This window comes from Heptranchias perlo, unplaced genomic scaffold (assembly GCF_035084215.1).
Source record: "Heptranchias perlo isolate sHepPer1 unplaced genomic scaffold, sHepPer1.hap1 HAP1_SCAFFOLD_137, whole genome shotgun sequence".
Taxonomy (NCBI): Eukaryota; Metazoa; Chordata; class Chondrichthyes; order Hexanchiformes; family Hexanchidae; genus Heptranchias; species Heptranchias perlo.
The window spans coordinates 607,384-618,281 of NW_027138613.1; the positions used below are offsets into that span (position 1 = coordinate 607,384).

Sequence of the window (10,898 nt, forward strand, 5' to 3'; positions counted from 1 at the left end):
CATAGTTGCGACAGTAACGGGAGAAATCCGTGAACAAACATTCACTTTATATATAAACATCACACCCATAATGTATATTTTCACACGTTCTTTTTTGCAGTTCTGACCAAAGTCCAAACATCGAAAGTCTGAGTGTTTTTCAGAAGTTTCCCGTCCTGTTATGTCTCTTGAGCAGCTTCCTACATCCTTTGACTGTGATGTGATAATTCTGGGTGCAGGATGAGTATAATTGGATTTGCTGCAGTCGGCTGACAGCAGGCGATGGAAGCGAGCGCCGTGCTGCCGCTGACAGGTGAAGGCAACTTCTGATGCTGCCTAACATCCGGTAAAAGTGGGCGGGGATTTGAAAGCCAACCCATTCCACCAAGATTGGTGAAATAAAGCGGTGCTTGATAAACATTCATATAAACAAACAGCGATAAGAGCACCCCGGTCTCATGGCGCAACGGTAGCGTGTCTTACTCCAGATTGGAAGGTGATGTGTGCAAATCACTTCGCGTTTCCACTCTTTATTTAGAGCTGGTTTGTATAATTCCGCAATTAATGTTTTCTTTGCGTCTTCACAATTAACAGAACCCTGCTCTAAAGTCTGCCTCTGGTCCCCCCGTGTCAGGGAGGGAAGCACCTGATGCCCCCATTTATTTAATGTAACAAACACAAGACAAACACACGTCTTCGTTCAAAAACCACCCTGCAGGTGGACGCATACTGAGATAAACATAGGACAGAGATGCAGACAGTATCCGGAAACACCGGGAAATAAACAAGAGAAATAGATTGAGCGCTTTGTCATCAGAAAAGTGTCTTCACCTCCACGGTCAATGAAAGGGCTTTTGTTGGTCGGTTTCCCATTGGACCTTTGAATTCAGGAGCACTTGGGAGATGATTGGTTCGGTTCCCTTGTCCCCCACCAGCGGAAAAGGTTTGTCGATCCCACCCGACCAACTTCTTTCAAAAGCCACTCTGTCCAAAGCCAATGTATCCTTCCAGATTAAAAGGGAATAAAACTTGAAATGAGCGTCATTGTGAATCAATTTTCTCTCACTCAAAGTTTTCTGTTTAATGAAGTAAAAGATGCAGCTTTAAGAATAAGGGAGGAGCCACTGTCTCCCTTTTTGGCAGGAGAAGAAAATCGGTCCGGGTGTTTCTGGAGACCAAGTTCGAACATAACTTTTCTGCCCGCGATTGAACTGGGACTTTTCGCGTGTCAAACAAACGTGATAACCGCTCCACTACGGAAACCGATAACATCCCATTCAACATAATGGGTAACTGAATGGTGTCCTCTCTCTGCTCTTACTTGGCATGTGTTGTTTCAAGTACAGCAAGAGATACAGACAGCAGCTGCTTCACTTTTCCTTTAAGAACTCTTCCTTTTACTTCAATAAACAGATAAATTTGAGCAGGAGGAAATTGATGTACGGCGACGCTCATTGTGAAAGCATAAGATCTCAGGGTGGTGGGTTTGAGGCCCACGTTGGGCGAGTACCGTTTTAAACTTTTATGCTGCTTCCTCCGGTTTAAGTCCAAATCGTTAATGTATACCTCAAAAAGCAAAGGACCTAGTATTGAGCCCTGTGGCACCCCACTGGAAACAGCCTTCCAGCCGCAAAAACACCCGTCGACCTTGCTGCCACTGAGCCAATTTTGGATCCGATGTGGGAACTTCTCAAAAGACTTGCTAAAATCCATGCAGACGACATCAATTGCGCTCCCCTCATCGATCCTCCTTATTATTTCCTCGAAAAATTCAATCAAGTTAGGCAGACACGAACTCCCCTCAACAAATCCGTGCTGACTGTCCTTGATGAGTCATAAGAACATAAGAAATAGGAGCAGGAGTAGGCCAATCGGCCCCTCGAGCCTGCTCCGCCATTCAATAAGATCATGGCTGATCTGGTCCTAACCTCAAATCTAAAATCATGTCCAATTTCCTGCCCGCTCCCCGTAACCCCTAATTCCCTTTACTTCTAGGAAACTGTCTATTTCTGTTTTAAATTTATTTAATGATGTAGCTTCCACAGCTTCCTGGGGCAGCAAATTCCACAGACCTACCACCCTCTGAGTGAAGAAGTTTCTCCTTATCTCAGTTTTGAAGGAGCAGCCCCTTATTCTAAGATTATGCCCCCTAGTTCTAGTTTCACCCATCCTTGGGAACATCCTGACCGCATCCACCCGATCAAGCCCCTTCACAATCTTATATGTTTCAATAAGATCGCCTCTCATTCTTCTGAACTCCAACGAGTAGAGTCCCAATCTACTCAACCTCTCCTCATATGTCCGCCCCCTCATTCCCGGGATTAACCGAGTGAACCTTCTTTGTACTGCCTCGAAAGCAAGTATGTCTTTTCTTAAGTATGGAGACCAAAACTGTATGCAGTATTCCAGGTGCGGTCTCAATAATGCCTTTCGAAGTGACAGTTTATCCTGTCCCTCAAAATTGATTCCAATAATTTGGAAATGGATTCTTGTGCTTGCTACAATAACAGATAAGGCGGCTAAGTGCACTTAAGCCCGGCTAGCTCAATCGGTAGAGCATGAGACTTTTAATCTCAGGGTCGTGAGTGCGAGCCCCACGTTGGGCGAGTGCCATTTTAAACATTTATGCTGCCTTCACTGGCGAACAGTGCAGAAATGATGGAGAATGAAGCAATCGATTGCTAATCATGATGACCGAGTGATCTATGGCGCAGCCTTCTGGTCGCAGTTTTTTCTCGAGGAATCGGTTCGAATCCCCCTTCCGACGTTTCTTATTTATCCTGCTCCATGGAAATATTTTATTTGTGGATTGGGCTGCAGCTGATTTTTCGACCAAGTCGATTTGCTCCTCCCACAAAAGCAACTGGCTTTGTCATGGATATGTGACTTGAGAAGTTTTGAACGGTGAAATGTTTGACATATTAATGACCTGGACAAAGAAATAGAACAGCATTGGGAAACATTTAAAACGGTGATGAAAAAAGTCCAGGAGAAATATATCCCACTAAAATGCAAGAACAAACTAGCCAGAAATGAGACACCAGGGATGAATAAAGAAATACGTGCAAAATTGAAACTATTGAAAAAGGCACACAATAGACAATAAAGGAGAGGTGACAAATGGGAATGAGAGAAGACTGGGAAAGAAGTCGAACAAACTATTAGAAAGGCAAAAAGGAATATCAAAAACGCAAAGTATTCTGGACACGTTAACAGACAAAGTAAATTTAGGACAGGAATAGGGCCACCTAGGGATATACACGACAAACTCACAGGCAATGACAGCGAAATGGCAGAAATATTAAATAATCACTTTGCTTCAGTATTTACCAGGGACACTAATTTTGTTTGCATGACAGTAGAAGAAGAGATCAAAAAAATATGTAAAGACATTTAAGATCGAAAGGGGGGAGATAATTAATCAACTGATCAAATTGAGAGAGGAAATTTCCTGTTCGGTGCATAATCAGTTTTAAAACGCTCAGCCACGCTAATTTCCGAATTACTGTTCAGGAGCTCATTTCACAGGGATACGATTTAGGGAGGCTCAGAGAAAGGCGGAAATTGATCTATTAATTGAATCATAGAATAAGACAGCGCCATTCGGATGCCATTCGGCCCATCGTGCTTGTGCCAGCTCTCTGACAGAGCTGTCCAGATAATCCCACTCGCCTGCTGTTTCCCCATCGCCCTGAAAATGTTTCCATCAAAGCGTTTATCCAATTCACTTGTGAAAACTGTGAGTTCAGAAAAACAATATTGAAAGTGGTGATGATTGAAGTGATCAAGATGGTTGCTTTACACGTGGTATGTTGTGCAATCATCCTGAAATTGGAATATCTTCAATATCCAATACAAATTGAATTGCAAACCTGACGGACAAACATTGGAAAATAAGTCACGCGTGAACGTAAATCATCTGGGACCTGTTTTCAGCCTCACGGTTAGTCGTCCTTCAAGTAAAGTGAAATAACTTTGCAATGAAAAGATTTGGAACTTGCATCTGTGCCTTTGTCTGTTCTATTTCTTAAAGTTGCTGGCGTCTGATGATGCACACGCCTCTGCTCCCTCCATTGAACAAGAAAGGAGGTGTTTGACGTTGATGGGACCTGCTGGTTATGAGCTTATCCTTTACATTCAGTGGGTTCGGGCTCTTTAAACGGCGTCAGCTTTAGCCCAGCGGTAACTTCATAGCAAACAACTTCCTCACAATTTGGACACTGTCTCACCGCGGGCGCTGACTGACGTTTTTAGTATTAGTTCATTCAGACCTAAATGAATAGGAACCGTGATTTTAAATTTGCACTAAGTGATTTTTAGGATAGTCCGGCCATTTCACCAGCCGTGTTGAAAACAAAACATGTCTCTGCTTTTCGCGTCTTTTTTGGAAAGGCAAAAATGTATTTCCCGTGAGCTCTGAAGGATGGACAAGTACATTTCAGAAGCTGAAGCAAGTTCACCGAGCACATCGTCTGAACACATTTTACTACAATATATATATCGCGTTTAACGGAGTACAATGTAGTCAGACGATTTATATATATATATATATATATATACACATATATATATGCACTCGTTGCTGTCTGTTTCTGTGGTTGTCTTTTTTCTGTGTGTGTCCATCTGCAGGTCGATTTTGAATCAATACCAGTGTTCGTGTCTGTTTGTTGCATGAAATAAATGAGGGTATCAGGCGCTTCCCTCCCTGCCACTGGGTAGGTACTGAGTCAGGGTTCAGAGCAAACTTCTGTTTTTTTTTGTGAAAAAGCAATGAAAACCTTCATTCGGGAATTATCCAGTCTCATGTGAGCGGTGAAAGAAACAGTGACCCCGATGTGATGTGAACACGCAGCCTTTTGATCTGGAGACAGACCTTTGCGCCACGCACTCTGAAGACAGGATCCTGGATGTTTTGATATATATGAATGTTTCTCAAATACCGTTTCATTTATCCTACTTTGGTTGAATAACCAGGGCTTATCAAATCTCCGCCAGGTCCCACCGGGTGTGAGAGAGTGTTTGAAGCAGCCTTCACCCCCAATGTCACACTGGCTTTCATCGCCTGCTCCCAGCGGACTGCAATAACAGGGCTGGGAGATATGGACTTTGTTCACATTTAATCAGCAGTGTGAATCGTTAAATATTTACTCATTTTAAATGGAACAAGGTTTCAAAATGTTTCCGCTTGGTTTTGTACTGGAGACTTTTCGCGTGTTCGGCGAACGTGATAACCACTACACTACGGAAAGTTGATGGTCGGAAAGTCGTGTTAGGGACATAATCCCTCAGCCAAACTAATTTCCGTATTACTGTCCAGGAGCTCATTTCACAGGGACACATTTACTGCGCTCTATTTAGGAAGGCGACAGAGAAGGATCGGTGGCGATGGTCAGGCAGAGAATCCCATCCACACAAACATTTCACTGTTTTTTTGAAGTGTCTGATATCCGACCGCAGTGTAAATTATGGCAGACTCAGATGACATTGTTCACAGAGTGTTTTCTTGCAGCCAAATCACACATTCGAAAACTTGAAATGAGACCGGAACTATTCAAAGGCTTCCAGTTACTGCAGATGAGGAAATAAAACCTGGCCTCGGTTCCAGGGCTATCAGAATGAGGCAATGAATCCGAAAGTGCGGAAGAAAGAACGCAACTTTCGTCCAGTGGGTGGGCTCGAACCACCAACCTTAGCGATTAATAGGTGAACGCACCAACCGATTGCACCACAGAAAACATCCGATGCCTTTTTTTGCAAGATACGCTAAAGCAGCGTGTCACCGAGCAAAACTTTAATGTTGCAGCCACAGAAATTTAATTGTCCACTATCAGTGTTACTTTTCCAGAAATAAAGGATGGAGCATTGTTTGTGGAAACATGGGGCTCGATTTTCGCGTCGGGTGACCTGCGGGTTTCCAGCGGGGGGTGGGGAGCCCGGAAATCCCCATATCCGGTCACGTGACCGGATCGCGCCGAAATCCCGCCCACTTCCGGGTACCGCGCTGACGTGCGGGGCTGCGCGCGCAAGCCCCGCTGGTGGGAATCCCGCAGGCAATTAAAGCCAGCGGGGTTCCACTTGAGAGTACTTACCTTGCTCGTTGTGGTCAGTTAATGAGCTGAATCAGCTGTCAAAAGAGGAAGTGTGGGATTTTAGGTTCAAGGCAGTGAGTTTCACACACTGGGGGAAACAGTCTCTCTCCAACCAGGCGTGTTGCAGCCAGCAGCCTGTGGCAGGTGCCAAGGTGCACTCCACGGGGGAGAGCCCTGACCCACGCAGGAGGCCACCGCGTCACATAGGGCAACCCCTGCCTTCCACCACCCCCCGCCAAGCCAGAGGACAGACCGACACGAAACCGCAGCCCTAGTGCGAGGAACCACACACCACCCACCAACACCTGCCAGATGGGTGGTGTGTGGACACCCTCGGAGGATGAACAGCATGACCAGCCCCAGCAGCCTCGCAGTCCACACCGTCCGCCGCAGAGACGGTGTTGTTGCATGCCCACCTGCACAGCAGGAGGGAGGGCTACCACTGGGAGAGACGCATCGCAGAGGGCACTACCCTCGCCGCAGGGTCCACAGACCGAGGCGCAGCTCCCCGGACGTCTCCGAGCAGCAGTGCACATGGAGGCGCAGATTCGCTCGACATGTAGTCGTGGAGATCTGCAGGCTCTTTCATGCCGAGCTGCTCCTGGCTGGCCCCAGCACCAACTGCTTACCTGTCGCTGTCAAAGTAACCACTGCCCTCCACAACTTCTCATCCGCATCCTTCCAGGGTGCAGCCGGCTACACCGCCGATGTCTCTCAGTCGTCTGCGCGGAAGAGCCCTGCAAATACACCTGCACCTACTCTGCAGTAACACGATGGGTGGCATCAGTGGTGTGTCCTCATAGTGATACCCAGGAGCGGGCATTATTGGACACAACGGACAGGATTCGCGGAGACATGGCAGTGGTGGTGTCAATATAATGTGTGCTGTTTGTTGCTCTGAAATTCAACACCCAGGACAAACCCTCAGACACCCTTGTGCACCCCCTTCATGCTCACGACACGTTTGCCTTACGCTGCCTACTGCACATATGTGATGCATGCCCTGTGGCTGCAGCACAGGTGGTGGCAGGTTGAGTGAGGCTGGCTGTGAGGGAGATGCACGAGAGGTTGAGTATGGGATGGAGCAATGAGATTGTATGAGGATTGGGTTGCGTGTTAGTGGCAGGATGAGTACTGGCGAGGTGAGTAGGTGGAGGTAAGATGAGGATGGGGTTTGAGTGGTATGAAGGGTGATGTGACAGAGTAGTGTTGGCGGTGCCGAAGGAGATTTGGGGTGGGGGCAGTGTTGTGGCAGACGGAGTGTAGGGGAAAGACTTCGTGTTCTCACTGTGGCTGACCTACTGCGGTCATTGCAGCGCCTCCTGCACTGTATGCAGGTGGGCGATATGTTGGTGGCGCAGGTGACCCCCTCTGCCACCTCGAGCCAGGCCTTCTTGGTGGCAGAGGCAGGCCGCTTCCTCCCGCCCGCCGGGGGGAAGATCTGTGTCCTCCCCCTCCTCCTCACCCCATCTGATGATACCTGGGGTGAGGCATCATTAAACTGGGAGCAGCCTTCCCCCTGGGCTGCTCCATGCTGCAATTTGTCCCATTGGTTGCAGCATCTGTCAGTGGAGGACTGCCCCTTTAACTAGAGAGCCTCCAGCTGACAGATCGTACTGCGCATGCGCAGCCCGCCCCACGCGCAGACCAGCGCCGTGGACCCCGGACGAGCAGGTCATTGATTCCTATTAGTGTGTAGCCTGCTACGATCGCGCGGGCAACCCACTAATTTCGCCGAGCGTGTTGACCACGCTCCCGGAGGACCACCCGCTGGGAACCCGCAGGCCTGCTAAATTCGAGCCCCAGGAATCTGGTTCAGCCGTTGTTAAATTTATCAATAACAAGCAATTGTCGCCGTTTATCAAGGGAACGCCCTAACTGGTTATGCGATCAAAATGAAAGTATCGCAACGAGGGACAATTGATACAACACGAAAGGCATCGGGCTGTGACAAAAATGCCCACCGTTTTGCTTTTACCAACTTAAAAGGTGCGCCATTTATTCTCTGAACATAGAAACAGTCTGGTCTCGCTCACTACAGAAATCTCCATGTCACAGCGAATTAGCCTTTCGGGACCTTGTCTGTCAAGATGATTTGTGATTTACGTGAAGCCAATGTTCCATTCCTTTGCAAGTTTCATGTGCCTGCAATCCGATCACATTTTTAGTCCACAGGGTAAATGGTGGAATATCAGCCCTGCTCAGCCGGCAATGATCACGGTACATTTTCTTGCAGACAAAACACACATTGAAACCCTAGAACTTTGAGGCGATGCATCCTCAGCAAAAATAAAATAAGGGCTCGAATCAATAAAACCAATAGCACCATCGAGTGAAGAGGTCACCTGCTAAACCAGTAATTCACCGAGCTAAATCTTGAGGTTGCGGCGACCAATATAACAGCTGTCTACTGTCAGTTTACTTCTCCAAAATGAATGGTTGAAACTTGCAGGAGTGAAAATCCAACGAGCCGGTCTTCACTCTTAAACCAGCAACTGTGAAGTTAAGAGAAACATGCCGGAGAAATACTCGATTTCAGCGCGGTGACACTGGGCCAGAGAAAAGCTCAGTCAATATGATCGCCGAGTGGCGAGAGGTTGGATTTGGAACTCCTGATCGACCGCACTGCGCATTTTCCAGATCTGCTTCGAGCACCAATCCCTGCAATTCATCACTTACAGGGACAATTTGATTCTAAGTTTCTTTTCCCTGAAATTTGTAAGCGACCAATATCAAAGCTAAACTCGTCACCGATATGCTCACAGATACAAAGCGGCAACACTCTACTTCAGTGAGATGAAAGACCAGAGCAGTTTCAAGGTGGAATGCAATTGCAAAGAAAGCTCATTCAATGAAAGTGTAGGTCATTGAGGTGCCTGTAAAGTCCAGATTGTTTGAACTGAACTTCACCCGGAAGCACTTGAGATTCAGGTGGAGTAATTTGGGGACATCTTTTCCCTCTTTACAAAAGTTTGAACCGCAGGTCAAGATCAAAATTCTAGGGCTAAATTTGGGCTTCTCTGGGGTATGAACCTGGAATCGAGAATTATACCTCATCGAGCCCAGAAATAAATCAAGGGGATTCAGTCATTCAAAACTTAATTTATCACATAAATAATTCAATAGTTTAATTTATAATGAATTGTTTAATTTATTATAAAAATAATTCAAAGTTTAATTTATTATATAAATAATTCAATAGTTTAATTGATAAAGAATAGTTTAATTTATTATATAAATAATTCAAGTGATTATTTTAAAATGAATTATTTAAATTATTATAAGAATAATTCAAAGTTTAATTTATTGTATAATAATTCAGTAGTTTAATTTAAAATGAATTGTTTAATTTATTATACAAATAATTCAAGTGATTATTTAAAAATGAATTGCTTAATTTATAATAAAAATAATTCAAAGTTTAATTTATTATATAAATCATTCAATAGTTTAATTTATAATGAATTGCTCAATATATTATATAAATAATTCAAGTGAATATTTTAAAATGAATTGTTCAATTTATTATAAAAATAATTCAAAGTTTAATTTATTGTATAATAATTCAATAGTTTAATTTATAATGAATTGTTCAATTTATTATATGAATAATTCAAGTGATTATTTTAAAATAAATTGTTTACTTTACAATAAAAATAATTCAAAGTTTAATTTATCACATAAATAATTAAATTGTTTAATTTATTACACAAATAATTCAATCGTTTAGTTTATAATGAATTGTTTAATTTAATATAAATAATTCAAGTGATTATTTTGAAATGAATTCTTTAATTTATTATAAAAATAATTCAAAGTTTAATTTAATATATAAATAATTCAATAGTTTAATTTATAATGATTATCTTAATTTTTTATATAAATAATTCAAGTGATTATTTTACAATGAATTGTTCAATTTATTATAAAAATAATTCAAAGTTTAATTTATCATATAAATAATTAAATAGTTTAATTCATTATACAAATAATTCAATGGTTTAATTTATAATGAATTGCTTAATATATTATATAAATAATTTAAGTGATTACTTTAAAATGAATTGTTTATTTTATGATAAAAATAATTCAAAGATTAACTAATTACATACATCAATAAATAGTTTAATTTATTACATAAACAATTCAATCGTTAAATTTATAATGAATTGTTTAATTTATTATATAAATAATTCAAGTGATTATTTTAAAATGAATTGTTTAATTTATTATAAAAATAATTCAGAGTTTAATTTATTATATAAATAATTCACAGTTTAATTTATAGTATAATAATTCAACAGTTTAATTGATAATGAAATGTTTAATTAGTTATATAAATAATACAAGTGATTATATAAAAATGAATTGTTTAATTTATTATAAAAATAATTGAAAGTTTAATTTATTATATAAATAATTAAATAGATTAATTTATAATGAAATGTTTAATGTATCATATAAATAATTCAAGTGATTATTTTAAAATGAATTGTTTAATTTATTATAAAAATCATTCAAAGTTTAATTTATTATATAAATAATCAAATAGTTTAATTTATTATATAAATAATTCAATAGTTTAATTTATAATGAATTGTTTAATTGATCATATAAATAATTCAATAGTTTGATTCATAATGAATTGTTTAATTTATTATATAAATAATTCAAATTTTAATTTCTTATATAAATAATTAAATAGTTTAATTTATTATATAAATAATTCAATAGTTTAATTTAAAATGAATTGTTTCATTTATTGTATGAATAATTCAAGTGATTATTTTAAACTGAATTGTTTAATTTATTATAAAAATAATTCAACAG

At 41.3% G+C, this 10,898-nt stretch overlaps 1 non-coding gene across 1 annotated transcript; it reads left to right on the forward strand.

The window, feature by feature from the left end:
* Positions 1–2,512: 2,512 nt before the first annotated feature.
* Positions 2,513–2,585, forward strand: trnak-uuu (transfer RNA lysine (anticodon UUU)). Its single transcript has one exon. It is a non-coding gene; the product is annotated as a tRNA-Lys (tRNA).
* The last annotated feature ends 8,313 nt before the right edge of the window (positions 2,586–10,898 follow it).